Here is a 15,923-nt window from a genome sequence, read left to right on the forward strand (position 1 = left end):
CTGATGATGAGCGGGTAGGAGACCAGGATGATTACGCCATTGGCCGGGAAGGTGAGTTTGGCAGAAAAGAGAGTGACAATCTCACTTTGCGTCGTGTTGCTGGAGGCAAGCTTTATCAGGGTGGGAGATGGAAGGAGAGGTGGATCTGATTGTCATCACAGAGGCGGAGGGTACAGGGGCACGCAGTATGCAGGATGGCCCTCGATGACCCCCAGACATAGGCCCAGAGACGTCACCACGTTATAGCTCAGCGGATCGCTAAAGGCAACAAAGCGGTCAGAGGCCATCCCAGCGAGCAGGCAGAGTGAACTGATGGTGAAGACGGTGGTGAAGATGGTGAGTGATGGTGAAGACGGTGAAGAAAAAGAACCGGGCTGCACATCGGCCACAGGAGGTGACCATTTGGCCGTGGTCGGTGTGGCCAGGATCGGAGGGGTGATGACCAAGATGTAGCAGGCATCTGGCAGGGAAAGAAGGCCCAGGAAGAAGCCCATGGTGTGCGGAGTTGGGTGTCCCCTGGGGTTGGAATAAGCATCTCCACATTTCTCAGACGGAGAAGGCAATGGCAACCCACTCCAGTACTCTTGCCTGGAGAGCCCAGAAGGGCGACTAGATAGAAACTGAGAAACATCAGGAAGGGCTGAGTGGCCAGTTCCGGGTGGTCTGTGAACCCACAGAATGAACTCTGTCGCAGTGGTGAGATCTATTTGGCCACGGATTCCATGCAGCTGGGTGGCCTCAGAGGAGAATGGAATTAGACATTCCAGACCTGGAGGCCTGTGTCTTCTTTAGTGTCAGATGTTAGATGAAAATCTCATGGTTTTCTGCTCAGAGAGAGAAAAGAATGTTACGATTTAAAGAATCCGTGGTCCAGTGGTGAGACTCCGAGCTTCCAGTGCAGGGGGCCTGGGTGCGATCCCTGGCCAGGGAACTAGATCTCACGTGCCACAACTAAAGATTCTGCATGCCACAAAAGATGGAAGATTCTGCGTTCTACAGCAAGGACCTGGTGCACCAAGTGAAGAGATAAATAAAAATAAATAATAGCGACAAAAGAATCTACCGCTGGCAGTCACTGTGGAGAGTGTTCACCTACCTGTGCATCCTTCTGGAAAGTGGACTTGGGGTAGGCATTTCTTCAGGTTCACCAGCTTGTTGTTTAAGGTCTAAGACAACACTTGCTTGTTGTCTGTCTAAGACCAGAGAGCCTCAGACTATCAAGAGTGGAAGGGACCCATCTGGAGTCTCTCTTTCCTAGAATATCCCCAACAGATTGTCACACAGCCCAGCTGTACGGCAGGGCTGCCTTACATGGATTCCAAAGTTGGGCCCTGACAACCCCCAGCAGGATGTAGACTGCGATGAGAATGGTGCCTCCAGAGTGGTCAGACGCAGGGTCCACTGTGGTCAGACGCAGGGTCCTCTGTGGTCGGACGCAGGGTCCTCTGTGGTCGGACGCAGGGTCCTCTGTGGTCGGACTCAGGGTCCGCTGTGGTCGGACGCAGGGTCCTCTGTGGTCGGACGCAGGGTCCTCTGTGGTCGGGCGCAGGGTCCTCTGTGGTCGGGCGCAGGGCCCTCTGTGGTCGGGCGCAGGGCCCTCTGTGGTCGGGCGCAGGGCCCGCTGTGGTCGGACGCAGGGTCCGCTGTGGTCGGACGCAGGGTCCTCTGTGGTCGGACGCAGGGTCCTCTGTGGTCGGACGCAGGGTCCGCTGTGGTCGGGCGCAGGGTCCTCTGTGGTCGGGCGCAGGGTCCTCTGTGGTCAGACGCAGGGCCTGCTGTGGTCAGACGCAGGGTCCTCTGTGGTCAGGCGCAGGGTCCTCTGTGGTCAGAGGCAGGGTCCGCTGTGGTCAGACGCAGGGTCCTCTGTGGTCAGGCGCAGGGTCCTCTGTGGTCAGACGCAGGGTCCGCTGTGGTCAGGCGCAGGGTCCTCTGTGGTCAGAGGCAGGGTCCGCTGTGGTCAGACGCAGGGTCCTCTGTGGTCAGGCGCAGGGTCCTCTGTGGTCAGGCGCAGGGTCCGCTGTGGTCAGACGCAGGGTCCTCTGTGGTCAGGCGCAGGGTCCTCTGTGGTCAGGCGCAGGGTCCGCTGTGGTCAGACGCAGGGTCCTCTGTGGTCAGACGCAGGGTCCTCTGTGGTCAGGCGCAGGGTCCGCTGTGGTCAGACTCAGGGTCCGCTGTGGTCAGGCGCAGGGTCCGCTGTGGTCATGCGCAGGGTCCGCTGTGGTGAGACGCAGGGTCCTCTGTGGTCAGGCGCAGGGTCCGCTGTGGTCAGGCGCAGGGTCCGCTGTGGTCAGGCGCAGGGTCCTCTGTTACCTGATGGGGACTTTCTGGGCCGTCTACCTTTGGAAAATTCTTCCTGTTGGGAAAGCCACCTTGCTCTTTCTGAATCTTCTACACATTAGGACTGGGTTTCCCAGTTGGCACAGAGGTCAATAATCCTCCAGTGCAGGAGATGCAGGTTTGATCCCTGGGTCAGGAAGACCCCCTGGAGAAATGGCAACCCACTCCAGTATTCTTGCCCGGGAAACCCCATGGACAGAGAAGCCTGGCAGGCTACAATCCATGGGGTTGCAAAGAGTTGGACATGACTGAGCGACCGAGTTTAAGGTTAAGTTTTCCACATTAATATTATGCTTGATTCTGCATGTTGAGAAGACCCCTCTCTCCAAGGACAGAGAGCGATCATGCCCACTCTTATCTCGTCTCTTATTCTTCAAGTCAAACACTTCCAGTCATTTCAACAATTCCCGGTGAGCCCTTTCATAATTTATTTTTGTTCTGCTATGAACACAGGTATCATCTGTCTCGGGTCTCTTTTTGGAGGGGACTTGAGAGAAAGCAATTCTGTGAAAATCGTTAGATTTATGAAGCTCTCATTCTGTGTCGGACGTTTCCGCATTAATTGACTGATTTCTCTCAATAATCCTGAAATAGCCGTTATGAATTTTCACTCTTGAATTGTGTGAGCTGAGGGTCAGGAAGTTAAAGTGGCTTGTCAAAGGATAAATTGCAAGTGCAGAAGCCAGAACTTAAGCTGGTGTCACGACTCTAGGGCACTGCTTGTTCCTTTACCCTACACTGGTCCTTCTTAACCACCATCCGTCTCCTTTAATCTTTGGCTTCTGGAGTCTAGAGGTAGCTCATAGGAAGGGGGTTAATAGAAAAGAACCCATTTTCACCCCTAGAAAGTGTAGAATCAATCTGATTTCTATTAACCCCCTAGCAGCAGCATAGGAAAGGGGTTAATAGAAATCAGGTTGATTCTTCACTTTCTAGGGGTGAAAATGGGCTCTTTGTTAGCTACTCATTGTTCCAGGCTCTGCCCTCTGGAATGAAGCCTCTAGGGGGTGGGGGTGGAGACTTCTCCATCACCCGGAGACTCACCGGGAGGCTGGCTGGAGTCAGGGTTAAAGACTTGTTTGTGAGCTAGGGGTTCTCACCGGCCAAAGAACTTCCATAAAACATTTTGGGCTGCATGTCAGTTTTGATCCTGAGACTTTCAAGGCTCATAAGGCAAAATCAAATTCCTAGTATTTCAGACTGCCAGGCCCACCACGTTTCTGATAAGTACCATATCAAATCTGTTGATTAGCAGTAGCTTGAGTATCGACCACCCTGGTTCACCCCATTGCTCTTATCCTCTTCGATTATAAGTGCCTTTCCTCCAGAGCACTGCTATTACTGTGATTTTTCTGTGTTCCTACCTTCTGTCCCTCTGTGAATGTTTCCCATCATTTTTCTCTTTTTTACTCCTCATAACTTACACATGGGTGTGGCTATTCACCCCCTGGAGGTCCATCATCTTATTGAAAAACTGAAAATTTTTTTTTCACTTTTTTTTTTTTTAAGTTCAAATACTTTAAAAAGAGAATTTGATGTATCCAGCTGCCTTTTTGGGAGCCAGTCCAAAAGTTAGAAAGTTGAAATCATATAGCCAGCCTACATGTTAACTGTCTGTTGTGTCGAAAGGGTCAGTTATGTGGTACAAAACAGAGCTTCATGCCTTCACTTGGACTGTGGAAGATGGTGGCATTTTGATATCTTTTTGAGACCCAAGTCTTGAAAACTCAGCTTGGAACTTATTGGGATAGACATCCTGAGTTTGCACTCACATCTATTATTCTATTCCAAGACTCTATAAATCCTTCTTTCAAAGCAGCATTCTTTATCTTTATTTAGCCACACACCCTTTTTCTCCTTCTTTCCATAGAGATGAAAATTTAAAGACATGGAACCCATGCTTTAGGACACGCTTAACTAAATGTCTTCCAACTCTTTTTGCTACGCTTGTCTCTGAATCATAAGATTAGAAATATAAGTTTCTTTGAAGCATTTAAAAGATTACTTTGAAAATTTCAGTATTTGGACTAAATAGCTAGCAAATTCAGATTTCTAAACAATCACATGCTTTGTAGACACAGCAGTATCCCATTGCTTAGTCGGATTTGGACTGGCTAATACACCATCTTTTTTCCAGAGTGGGCATAATCTTTTGGCTTCCCAGGTGTGTCAGTGGTAAAGTAGCTGCCTGCAATGCAGGACATGCCATGCAAGAGGCAAGGGTCGATCCCTGTGGTGGGAAGATCCCCTGGAGTAGGAAACCGCAACCTGCTCCAGTAGTCTTGCCTGGAAAATCCTATGCACACAGGAGCCTGGCGGGCTACAGTCCATGGTGTTGCAGAGTCAGAACCAGCGAACATGCAGGCAGCACAGCCTCTGAGTCCAGCCCTTGTTCGTGTCCCACAGCGTTTGCATAACGTAGTTAACACAGCCTGAGAACAGGCCCCTTCATGGGTGCCTTCAATAGGCCCTCATTGACCCAAAAAGAAACGTTCCTCTGGCAACGTTCTGTCAGAGGGTGGTAGCTAAAACTTGCATCTGTTCAAAACATCATCTTCGTGGGGAAACGTGACAGAGAGAGCTTCCCTTGAAACAGCTACGAGCAGGTGTCTGCCGGTTTCTGGGTCCACGTCTGTCTGATGTCTGATATTTGAATGTGACCTTGTATTGGGAGAGCGTCTGGGTGACTGGTTTCTCTTTTTCTCCAGGGTTTGCGGGTCTTTGTGCCCGTGGACGTCAGGGTGGGCTCACATGCTCTTCTCCTGCAGTTGGTGGGAGTAACCATGACCCTTAGCAGAGCTCCTGGACTCTATAAACACACAGACGCTGGAGTCAGAAAGGACCTTGGCACGCGGTTCTGTGAGGCCCCCCCTCTGCTCCTCAGAGGCCTCGGCCTTTGTGGAGATGCCTCGCGGGACACGGTGGGGGAAGGAAGCAGGGGGCTCAGCGGGTACGGTTCAAACAAAGCGGCGTTTCTTGTCACGCTTGTAAACAGGTACTTTATTTCATTTTGTTTGGAAAGGGGGTTCTGATGTTAAAGAAAGATGACCCTCTGCTCCACTATGTTCTTTTTTTTTTTATTCATTTATCATTATATTTTAATGTTGTTTATAAATGATTTTCTTTATTCAAAATTTATAGAACATTCATCAATATTTTTATAGTTCCTCTATGATTTTATGTTTTACATTTAATTCTTTTTTTTTAATTTTATTTTTAAACTTTACATAATTGTATTAGTTTTGCCAAATATCAAAATGAATCCATCACAGGTATACATGTGCTCCCCATCCTGAACCCTCCTCCCTCCTCCCTCCCCATACCATCCCTCTGGGTCGTCCCAGTGCACCAGCCCCAAGCATCCAGTATCGTGCATCGAACCTGGACTGGCATCTCGTTTCATACATGATATTTTACGTGTTTCAATGCCATTCTCCCAAATCTTGGAAGAAGAGAACACTGAAGCTCACAGAAGAAGCAACTTTTCCCTGGCGTGTCAGAAAACATTTCTTCCCAAACTGGTCTCGGTGGGGCGTCTTGGGTGGCACCTCAGGACACACCGTGGGGTCGTGAGAGAGCAAACCAGAGCTAACAGGTGCGGGATGGAGCCCCAGGGCTGGGAGGATTGCAACAGCGTAGCTGGGACCCTCAGAGGCCAGGCCTGCGAGGTTTCCGAGTGGTCACCTCCCTCTCTGTAACATCCATTTCCACATCATCTTTTTTTTTTTTTTAATTGGGGGATGATTCCTTTACAATTTTGTGATGGTTTTGGCCACACATCAGTGTGAATCAGCCACAGGCATGCATGTGTCTCCCCCTCCTGAACCCGCCTCCCCGCCACCTCCCTATCCACCCTTCCAGCTCGTCACAGCACTGGCTTTGGGTTCCCTGTGTTGTACATCAAGCCCCACTGGCTCTGTTTTACTTACGGCAATGTGTATGTTCCAATGCTGTTCTCTCAGATCATCCCACCCTCTCCTCCCACTGAGTCCAAAAGTCTGTTCTTTACGTCCATGTCTCCTTTGCTGCCTTGCACTTGGGATCATTGGTATCATCCTTCGAGATTCCATATATATGTGTTAATATACAGTATTTGTCATTCTCTTTCTGACCGACTTCACTCTGTATAACAGGCTCTAGGTTCATCCACCTCATTAGAACTGACTCAGATGTGTTCCTTTTCATGGCTGAGTAATATTCCCTTGTATATATGTACCATGACTTCCTCGTCCACTCATCTGCCAATGGGCATCTAGGTTGCTTCCATGTCCTAGCTATTGTAAATAGTGTTGCAGTGGACATTGGGGTACATGTGTCTTTTTTGGTTCCTCTGGGTGTATGCCCAGCAGTGGGATTTCTGGGTAGTATGGTAGTTTTATTCCTAATTTTTTAAGGGAATCTCCACACTGTTCTCCATAGTGGTTGTATCAGTTTGTATTCCCACCAACAGTGTAAGAGGCTCCTTTTTCTCCACACTCTCTCCAGCATTTATTGTTTGTAGGCTATTTGATTTTGGTCAGCTGTTCTGACCGGTTCTACATTATCTTTTCGAAAGCTTCTTCTTAAAGAAGGTCTTTCTGACCTCACCAGCTGAGACAACCTCCTCAGAGGGATGGGACCTAGCCTTGGTATGTGCTCTGAATACCTAGTTATTCAACCATGTGGGTGTTAGGGGAGTAATATCTGTATGCCATTTATTGTTCCCTGCGCTTGACGTATTTGGTGCTAACTGGAGAAGGCAATGGCACCCCACTCCAGTACTCTTGCCTGGAAAATCCCATGGACGGAGGAGCCTGATAGGCTGCAGTCCATGGGGTAGGGAAGAGTCGGACACGGCTGAGGGACTTCATTTTCACTTTCATGCATTGGAGATGGAAATGGCAACCCACTCCACTGTTCTTGCCTGGAGAATCGCAGGGACGGTGGAGCCATCTATGGGGTTGCACAGAGTTGGCCACGACTGAAGTGACTTAGCAGCAGCAGCAGCTGCAGCCATCAGTAAGGTATGTATTCCTGTGTCTGCTTCACAGGAGATAGAATTAAGCCTTGCCAAGATAACCTGTCTGAGAGGTCACAGAAAAATTTAAATTGTTTTCAAACATTTGGATACTTAATACTCAACACACTTAATTCTCTCTGGAATATATCTCATCTCCCAATATAGTTACAGGATTTACCCTGCCTCATGGGGAAAGAGCTGATTCTTTTGCTTTTGTGAGGAAATTCTATGAAGCACTGTGATATTTCCTGTTTTCTGAGCAGATCCAAAGAGATTGCTGCTGTGGTGATCTGAAAGTCATAGAAAATGCAATTACCTAATCTTCCTCGGGCTGATATTACATTTTGCTGAAACCCACTTTTGAACACACTCCCAGCAGGTAGCAAGACCAGGCTGTGAGCCCAGTTTATCCAGAGTTCCTGGGAAAAATTCAAAGCTTGCAACCCCCAGGCCTTCCCGGTGTCTAACTGTTTTGCCTTCTTGCTCAGACAACCCAATTCAGATTGTCTTGTTTCTGAATCACTGAGTTTTCTGATCCTATTGAATTCTTTGGTGGTTTTAACACCTTATAGGTATCACGTGTGTGTGTGTGTAAGTTGCTTTAATCACGTCTGACTGTTTGAAACCCCATGGACTGTAGCTCACCAGGCTCCTCTGTCCATGGGATTCTCCAGGCAAGAATACTGGAGTGGATTGCCACGCCCTCCTCCAGGGATTGAGCCACATCTTTATGTCTCCTGCATTGGCAGGTGGGTTCTTTACCACTAGCGCCAGCTGGGAAGCCCCTAGGTGTCACCTAAGATGATGCTAAATGAAAAAGGGGTTCTTTTTTCTGTACGATTCACTGTGATAAGTTGGCTGCCTTCAGTAGGGGTTGCGTGAGCCCATACTTGACTGCAAATCACAAAATGAGGGGGCAGGGCTTTGTGTTTCTAGGAGAAGTCAGCTCCGTTGAGTCGGCGTGACTCACGGATGTCCTCATATCCTCCTCTTTCTCTCGGTGGGTGAGAAAACCACGGGGCTAAGGATTCAAAGCTCAGGAGGGTAAGTGGCAGAGCAGTCTTGGATGACGCCGTTTCGCGTGCTCCTTTCTCCGTGAGCCCTTCAGGGAGAGAGCACTGTCACCTCCGAGCCGCGTCCTCTGGGGCTGGCAGGAAGCAGTCAACCCAGGCCTGCTCTGATACATCACAGATGAGGAAGCAGACCCGGAGAGGGAGGGCGCATGTCTCATCTGAGGCCACGTGGCTTCTCAGCTGCCCGCTGAGGGATGTGAAGGCTGATCAGAAATGATGACGGTGGGCAGCTAAGGTGGGGAGGAGCCTAGGACTGTGAAGCTGCACTGCGTTCAATCAGGGTAGTCTCGCCCGTCAGTCTGTTCTGCTCAGGGATTCTGCTTCCTTTGAGACCAGTTGAAGTCTTACTACCTCTGGGAAAGCTGGCTAAACCCCATGTGGATGTTCTCAGGTCTCAGTGAGCCATACCTGGGTTATTTTCCCATTCTCTATTGTAGTAGAGTTTTGAGCATTAGACCTTCTTTAGTTTAAATACCTGCCTTCTAAAATATTCTGTGGGAGAAGTGTTCAGTTCTTCAACTTATTTAATTTAAAAAATAAAAAAAAAATTTATATTGGAGTATAGTTGTTTTTACAATGTTGTGTTAGATCAGAAGAATAAAAAGCCTTCAAGTAGTGAGTCATCCTGTGGCTCTTTGATCTTCAACCTTCCAAGGTCACAGTGTTTAATGGCCTCAAGCTAGCAGGATGGGAGGAAGCAGGGCTTGTTGGGATGGTCTGCGCCATTTATTCAAACACTCTATTGGCTAAGCTGCGTGTCCACACTTAGCTGCAAAGGAGGCTGGCTAAGAGGCTAGGTGCTTCAGCAGTCCTAGCTGGATAACATGAGTCATTTGGGGTCAGAGGGCATGATGAGCCCCCAAGGTGGCCCCCAGTGATCCCTGCCATCAGGTATGCACGTCTCTGAGTGATTTACTCTTTTGAGAATGGCCTGGATTTAGTGACTCACCTCTAGGAAATAAAGTGTGACGGGGCGTTACTTTTGAGATTAAGTTTCAAAAACCTGCTGGTGCCTGTATCGAGCTATTCTCTCTGAGAAAAGTCAGCTGTCATGTCATGAGTTGCCCCACGGGGAGGTCCATGGTGCAAGGAACTGACATATTTGGCTTCCAGTGGGGAAGGATGCAAGTCTTGCCAATGGCCGTGCCTTAACCTGCAGCCCTGGCCAAGGTGTTAATCGCTGCTTTGTGGGAGACCCTGAGGGAGAGTCCCAGCCAACTGGTGCCTGGATTCCTGACCCTATAGAAATGGTGACAGGACACGTTTGCCGCTTTAAGCTGCCAAGTTAACAATAATAGACAACTAACACATCCTCCTGGGGAGACGCTACAGATGGCAAACAGAGCTTCAGTACTCTGCTTACTTCTTGCGGTTCTTTTTTTTGCCTTGCATGTTTAGCCCTTGATTTCTTAGTATCTTTTCACTTGTTTATCTTTCTAGGTGCTCTTGTTTTATCTCTTTACATGTTTTAAGGCCAGTTTGGTCGGAAAATCCTAGGCCACCGTCTTGCCAGAAATGGAAATCCTATTCATTTAAAGCTTTCTGCTTTTCCGTAAGTCTTTATTGAGCCTACTGTGATTCAGGAAGCTCACTAGAAACAATGGATAGTTCTTGCTTCCATGGAACTTACATTCTACCGGAGGTAGCGGTCAAAACCAAACAGGCAAATAGAGACCAGGCCTTGTCGTGTCCTGAAGAGTAAAGCAGCAGAGCAGTGGGGAGAGGGTGATGTGCAGCAGGGGGGCTCTTGTTCTAATATTGTGGTCAAGGTGGCTTTCCCTCAAATGAGGCGACATTTCAGCACAGACCTGAGTGAGGTAAATGAATGGTCTTGTAGAATGATAATGGGGGTGGGGGTGGTAAGAATGCTTGTGCAGACCCTTTCTTCTTGGAGGTCTGCAGGAAACGTTGGGAAAGAAGCATTCCCTCTTTCCTTTTATTCCAGAGGGATTGAACGTAGGGAACTTGGACACAGCTTAGTGGGTTGGTGGATCTGAGAAACCACTGTTGCTTTCAGCCTCTCAAGCATCAGTAGAGCTGTCTTGTCTGGGACAAGACTTCCAGCTGAAGATGACTTAAGTGCCCTGGTCCCATCTTACCCATCACAGATAATAGGGTCAGTGTAGGCACTGAATAAATTTGTTACTGAATGACTCTTCTATACAATCTCTTTCATTTTCTGCCCAGCTGTTTAGCCAAGAACTTGCAGGTGTATAGGCATTTAGGCTAAGTAAGTTTCTCTCCTTGTTAAATACATTTTTAAATTTTATTTATCTTGTCTTCTCTGACCTATTGGCCATTGGATTGTCCCTGACTGACTTTTGAATGTCCCTTCACACAAGTCCCAAGTTCCCAAGCAGGAAAACCATCTTCTATGATTCTTGGAGAAATAGCCTAATGAGTAAGTCCTTTCTGTTGTTGTTGGGAGAAATTTATTTATTTATTTTTAATTTAATTTTTATTTTATATTGGAGTATAGTTGGGCTTCCCAGGTGGCTCAGTGGTAAAGAATCCACCTGCCAATGCAGAAGATGCAACTTTGATCTCTGGGTTGGGGAGATCCCTTGGAGAAGGAAATGGTAACCCACTCCAGTACTTTTGCCTGTGAAGTCCCATGGACAGAGAAGCATTGTGGGCTACAGTCCCTGGGGTCGCACAACGCTGGGCGTGAGTGAGCACACACACAAGTGATTCACAACGCTGAGTTAGTTTCAGGTGTGCTGCACAGTGACGCCTGGGCTATTTTCCCTTAAGTGATTCTGTACCAGAGAAGGCACAACTGTTTATAAATTGTTGTTCAAAGGCGATATAAACTGGTAAATAAGAGTCGAGTTTCTGGAGCCAGATCCTCTGAGCTCAAATCAAGAGCCTTGCTTCTGTGACCCTGGAAGAGCCTCGCTTCTGTGACCCTGGAAGAGCCTCGCTTCTGTGACCCTGGGCAGCTTAACTTCTCTATGTCTTAGTTTCCTCCCCCTATGAAAAGTGAAAGTGAAAGTCACTCAGTCGTGTCCGACTCTTTGCGACCCCGTGGGCTGTAGTCCATGGAATTCTCCAGGCCAGAATACTAGAGTGGATAGCCTTTCCCTTTTCCAGGGGATCTTCCCAACCCAGGAATCGAGCTGGGGTCTGCTGCATTGCAGGCTGATTCTTTACCAACTGAGCTATCAGGAAAGCCTGCCTCACCCCTCAGCTCAGTTCAGTTCAGTCACTCACTCGTGTCCGACTCTTTGAGACTCCATGAATCGCAGCACACCAGGCCTTCCTGTCCATCACCAACTCCCGGAGTTCACTCAAACTCACGTCCATCGAGTCAGTCATGCCATCCAGCCATCTCATCCTCTGTCATCCCCTTCTCCTCCTGCCCCCAATCCCTCCCAGCATCAGAGTCTTTTCCAATGGGTCAACTCTTCACATGAGGTGGCCAAAGTACTGGAGTTTCAGCTTCAGCATCAGTCCTTCCAATGAACACCTAGGGCTGATCTCCTTCAGAATGGACTGGCTGGATCTCCTTGCAGTCCAAGGGACTCTCAAGAGTCTTCTCCAACACCACACTTCAAAAGCATCAATTCTTCGGCACTCAGCTTTCTTCACAGTCCAACTCTCACATCCATACATGACCATTGGAAAAACCATAGCCTTGACTAGATGGACCTTTGCTGGCAAAGTAATATCTCTGCTTCTCAACATGCTATCTAGGTTGGTCATAACTTTCCTTCCAAGGAGTAAGCGTCTTTTAATTTCATGGCTGCAGTCACCATCTGCAGTGATTTTGGAGCCCAGAAAAATAAAGTCTGACACTGTTTCCATTGTTTCCCCATCTATTTCCCATGAAAAGATGGGATCAGATGCCATGATCTTCGTTTTCTGAATGTTGAGCTTTAAGCCAACTTTTTCACTCTCCTCTTTAACTTTCATCAAGAGGCTTTTGAGTTCCTCTTCACTTTCTGCCATAAGGGTGGTGTCATCGCATATCTGAGGTTATTGATATTTCTCCTGCAATCTTGATTCCATCTTGTGTTTCTTTCAGCCCAGGGTTTCTCATGATGTACTCTGCATAGAAGTTAAATACGCAGGGTGACAATGTACAGCCTTGACGTACTCCTTTTCCTATTTGGAACCACTCTGTTGTTCCATGTCCAGTTCTAACTGTTGCTTCCTGACCTGCATACAAATTTCTCAAGAGGCAGATCAGGTGGTCTGGTATTCCCATCTCTTTCAGAATTTTCCACAGTTGATTGTGATCCACACAGTCAAAGGCTTTGGCATAGTCAATAAAGCAGAAATAGATGTTTTTCTGGAACTCTCTTGCTTTTTCGATGATCCAGTGGATGTTGGCAATTTGATCTCTGGTTCCTCTGCCTTTTCTAAAACCAGCCTGAACATCTGGAAGTTCGCGGTTCACGTACTGCTGAAGCTTGGCTTGGAGAATTTTGAGCATCACTTTGCTGGCATGTGCCTCACCCCTCTGTGGGGATAATAACTGCACCTACATCATAGGGCTGCTAAGGCATCACAGGGTTGCTAAAGACATCTAAAAGTTTTTAGACTTGTGTTTTGCATATAATAGGTATAACTCTTAGCTGTAATAATAGTAGTATTTTATTAGGAATCAGGACAATGAGTTTTTAGGTTCTTTAGATTGTAAAAGAGACCACTCAGATTATCTATAGAATAAGGGTTTATGGTTAAGATATTTATGCTCCAGAAGGCAGACAGGGATTTCTTGGGCGACTTACTGGCAATGCTAGAACTCAGTCTGGAACAGAATTCAAGACTTGGAAAGATCTCATGTGGCACCAGGGACTGGTCTCTCTGCTGCTTTCTCAGCATCTGACATTTGCTCATTTCCTCTCGATCTGCCCATAAGCCTGACTCAGCCCTTCTCTCCATATCTTATATCATTTGTGAGTCTCATTTCTTAGCTAACATAGTCTTTCCCCATATTTTTCAGTTTAAATCCTCAAGGCAGAGATACCTTTACTGCTCCTGCTTAGTAATCACCACTGTATGAGTCGAGAGCATCTCATGATTCTCCACTCTGTTCACGGATTGATGAAATCTGCTCCAGGGGCTTGTTTAGTCTGATCACCGGAAGGACAAAGTCAAGTGCCAGAACCATAGTTACCTAAGCAAACGGCGACGAGTAGGGCGGTTTCTCCTGTAATGGGAAAGGGACAGAAGTGTAGATACACTCTTCGTTTACACTATTTACCAAGTCTCACACGAAGACCAGTCCTTTGTTTATTCAAAGAGTGTGGATGAAATGAGTGTCAATGAGGGCAGACCTGCTGCAACATGCTAAAGAGCTCCTTTCTGTTAAAGTTCTGTGAAGATGGAGTCCCCTGATCCTGATGACCAAGCCCGAGCTAGTCCCCAAAGGGGAGTGTGTTATAGGATCCCAACGTGCCGTCTACGGGGTCTCACAGATTCGGACAGGACTGAAGCAACTTAGCAGAATGTGTCTTAAGGAAGCAAGAACGTGACTGTGTCTGACTTCAGTGCAATGGAAAGTAGGGAATGGGAACTGTCCGTGCTCTTCCTTAGTCTTGTTGCAGGTTTAAAAAAAAAATTTTTTTTTTAATTGGGGTGTAGTTGCTTCACAATGTTGTATTGCTGCTGCTGCTGCTGCTAAGTTGCTTCAGTCGTGTCCCACTCTATGTGATCCCATAGACGGCAGCCCACCAGGCTCCCCCATCCCTGGGATTCTCCAGGCAAGAACACTGGAGTGGGTTGCCATTTCCTTCTTCAATGCATGAAAGTGAAAAGTGAAAATGAATTCGCTCAGTCGTGTCCGACTCTTCGAGACCCCATGGACTGCAGCCTTCCAGGCTCCTCCATCCATGGGATTTTCCAGGCAAGAGTACTGGAGTGGGGTGCCATTGCCTTCTCCGAATGTTGTGTTAGTTTCTATTATACAACAAAGTGAATCAGCTATATATATATATATATATATATATATATATATACACACACACACACTATATGTATGCATATATGCCCTCTCTTTTTTGATTTCCTTCCCAGACATACAGAACAAATGTGTGGATACCTACCAAGGGGAAAGATGGGGATGGAATAAATTCGGAGATTGGGATCGACATACATACATACTGGTACTATATATAAAATAGTGCTGTGAAAGTGCTGCATTCAATATGTCAGCAAATTTGGAAAACTCAGCTGTGGCCACAGGACGGGAAAGGTCAGTTTTCATTCCAATCCCAAAGAAAGGCAACACCAAAGAATGCTCAAACTACCGCACAATTGCACTCATCTCACACGCTAGTAAAGTAATGCTCAAAATTCTCCAAGCCAGGCTTCAGCAATATGTGAACCGTGAACTTCCAGATGTTCAAGCTGGTTTTAGAAAAGGCAGAGGAACCAGAGATCAAATTGCCAACATCCACTGGATCATCGAAAAAGCAAGAGAGTTCCAGAAAAACATCTATTTCTGCTTTATTGACTATGCCAAAGCCTTTGACTGTGTGGATCACAATCAACTGTGGAAAATTCTGAAAGAGATGGGAATACCAGACCACCTGATCTGCCTCTTGAGAAATTTGTATGCAGGTCAGGAAGCAACAGTTAGAACTGGACATGGAACAACAGACTAGTTCCAAATAGGAAAAGGAGTTCGTCAAGGCTGTATATTGTCACCCTGTTTATTTAACTTCTATGCAGAGTACATCATGAGAAACGCTGGACTGGAAGAAACACAAGCTGGAATCAAGATTGCTGGGAGAAATATCAATAACCTCAGATATTCGATGACACCACCCTTATGGCAGAAAGTGAAGAGGAACTCAAAAGCCTTTTGACGAAAGTGAAAGTGGAGAGTGAAAAAGTTGGCTTAAAGCTCAACATTCAGAAAACGAAGATCATGGCATCTGGTCCCACCACGTCATGGGAAATAGATGGGGAAACAGTGGAAACAGTGTCAGACTTTATTTTTCTGGGCTCCAAAATCACTACAGATGGTGACTGCAGCCATGAAATTAAAAGACGCTTACTCCTTGGAAGGAAAGTTATGACCAACCTAGATAGCATATTCAAAAGCAGAGACATTACTTTGCCAACAAAGGTCCGTCTAGTCAAGGCTATGGTTTTTCCTGTGGTCATGTATGGATGTGAGAGTTGGACTGTGAAGAAAGCTGAGCACGAAGAATTGATGCTTTTGAACTGTGGTGTTGGAGAAGACTCTTGAGAGTCCCTTGGACTGCAAGGAGATCCAACCAGTCCATTCTGAAGGAGATCAGCCCTGGGATTTCTTTGGAAGCAATGATGCTAAAGCTGAAACTCTAGTACTTTGGCCACCTCATGCGAAGAGTTGACTCATTGGAAAAGACTCTGATGCTGGGAGGGATTGGGGGCAGGAGGAGAAGGGGACAACAGAGGATGAGATGGCTGGATGGCATGACTGACTCGATGGACGTGAGTCTGAGTGAACTCCAGGAGTTGGTGATGGACAGGGAGGCCTGGTGTGCTGCGATTCATGGGGTCTCAAAGAGTCGGAC

Source organism: Bos grunniens, chromosome 15, assembly GCF_055505025.1.
Source record: "Bos grunniens cultivar Pamir isolate PY7600 chromosome 15, Bosgru_T2T1.0, whole genome shotgun sequence".
NCBI classification, from domain to species: domain Eukaryota; kingdom Metazoa; phylum Chordata; class Mammalia; order Artiodactyla; family Bovidae; genus Bos; species Bos grunniens.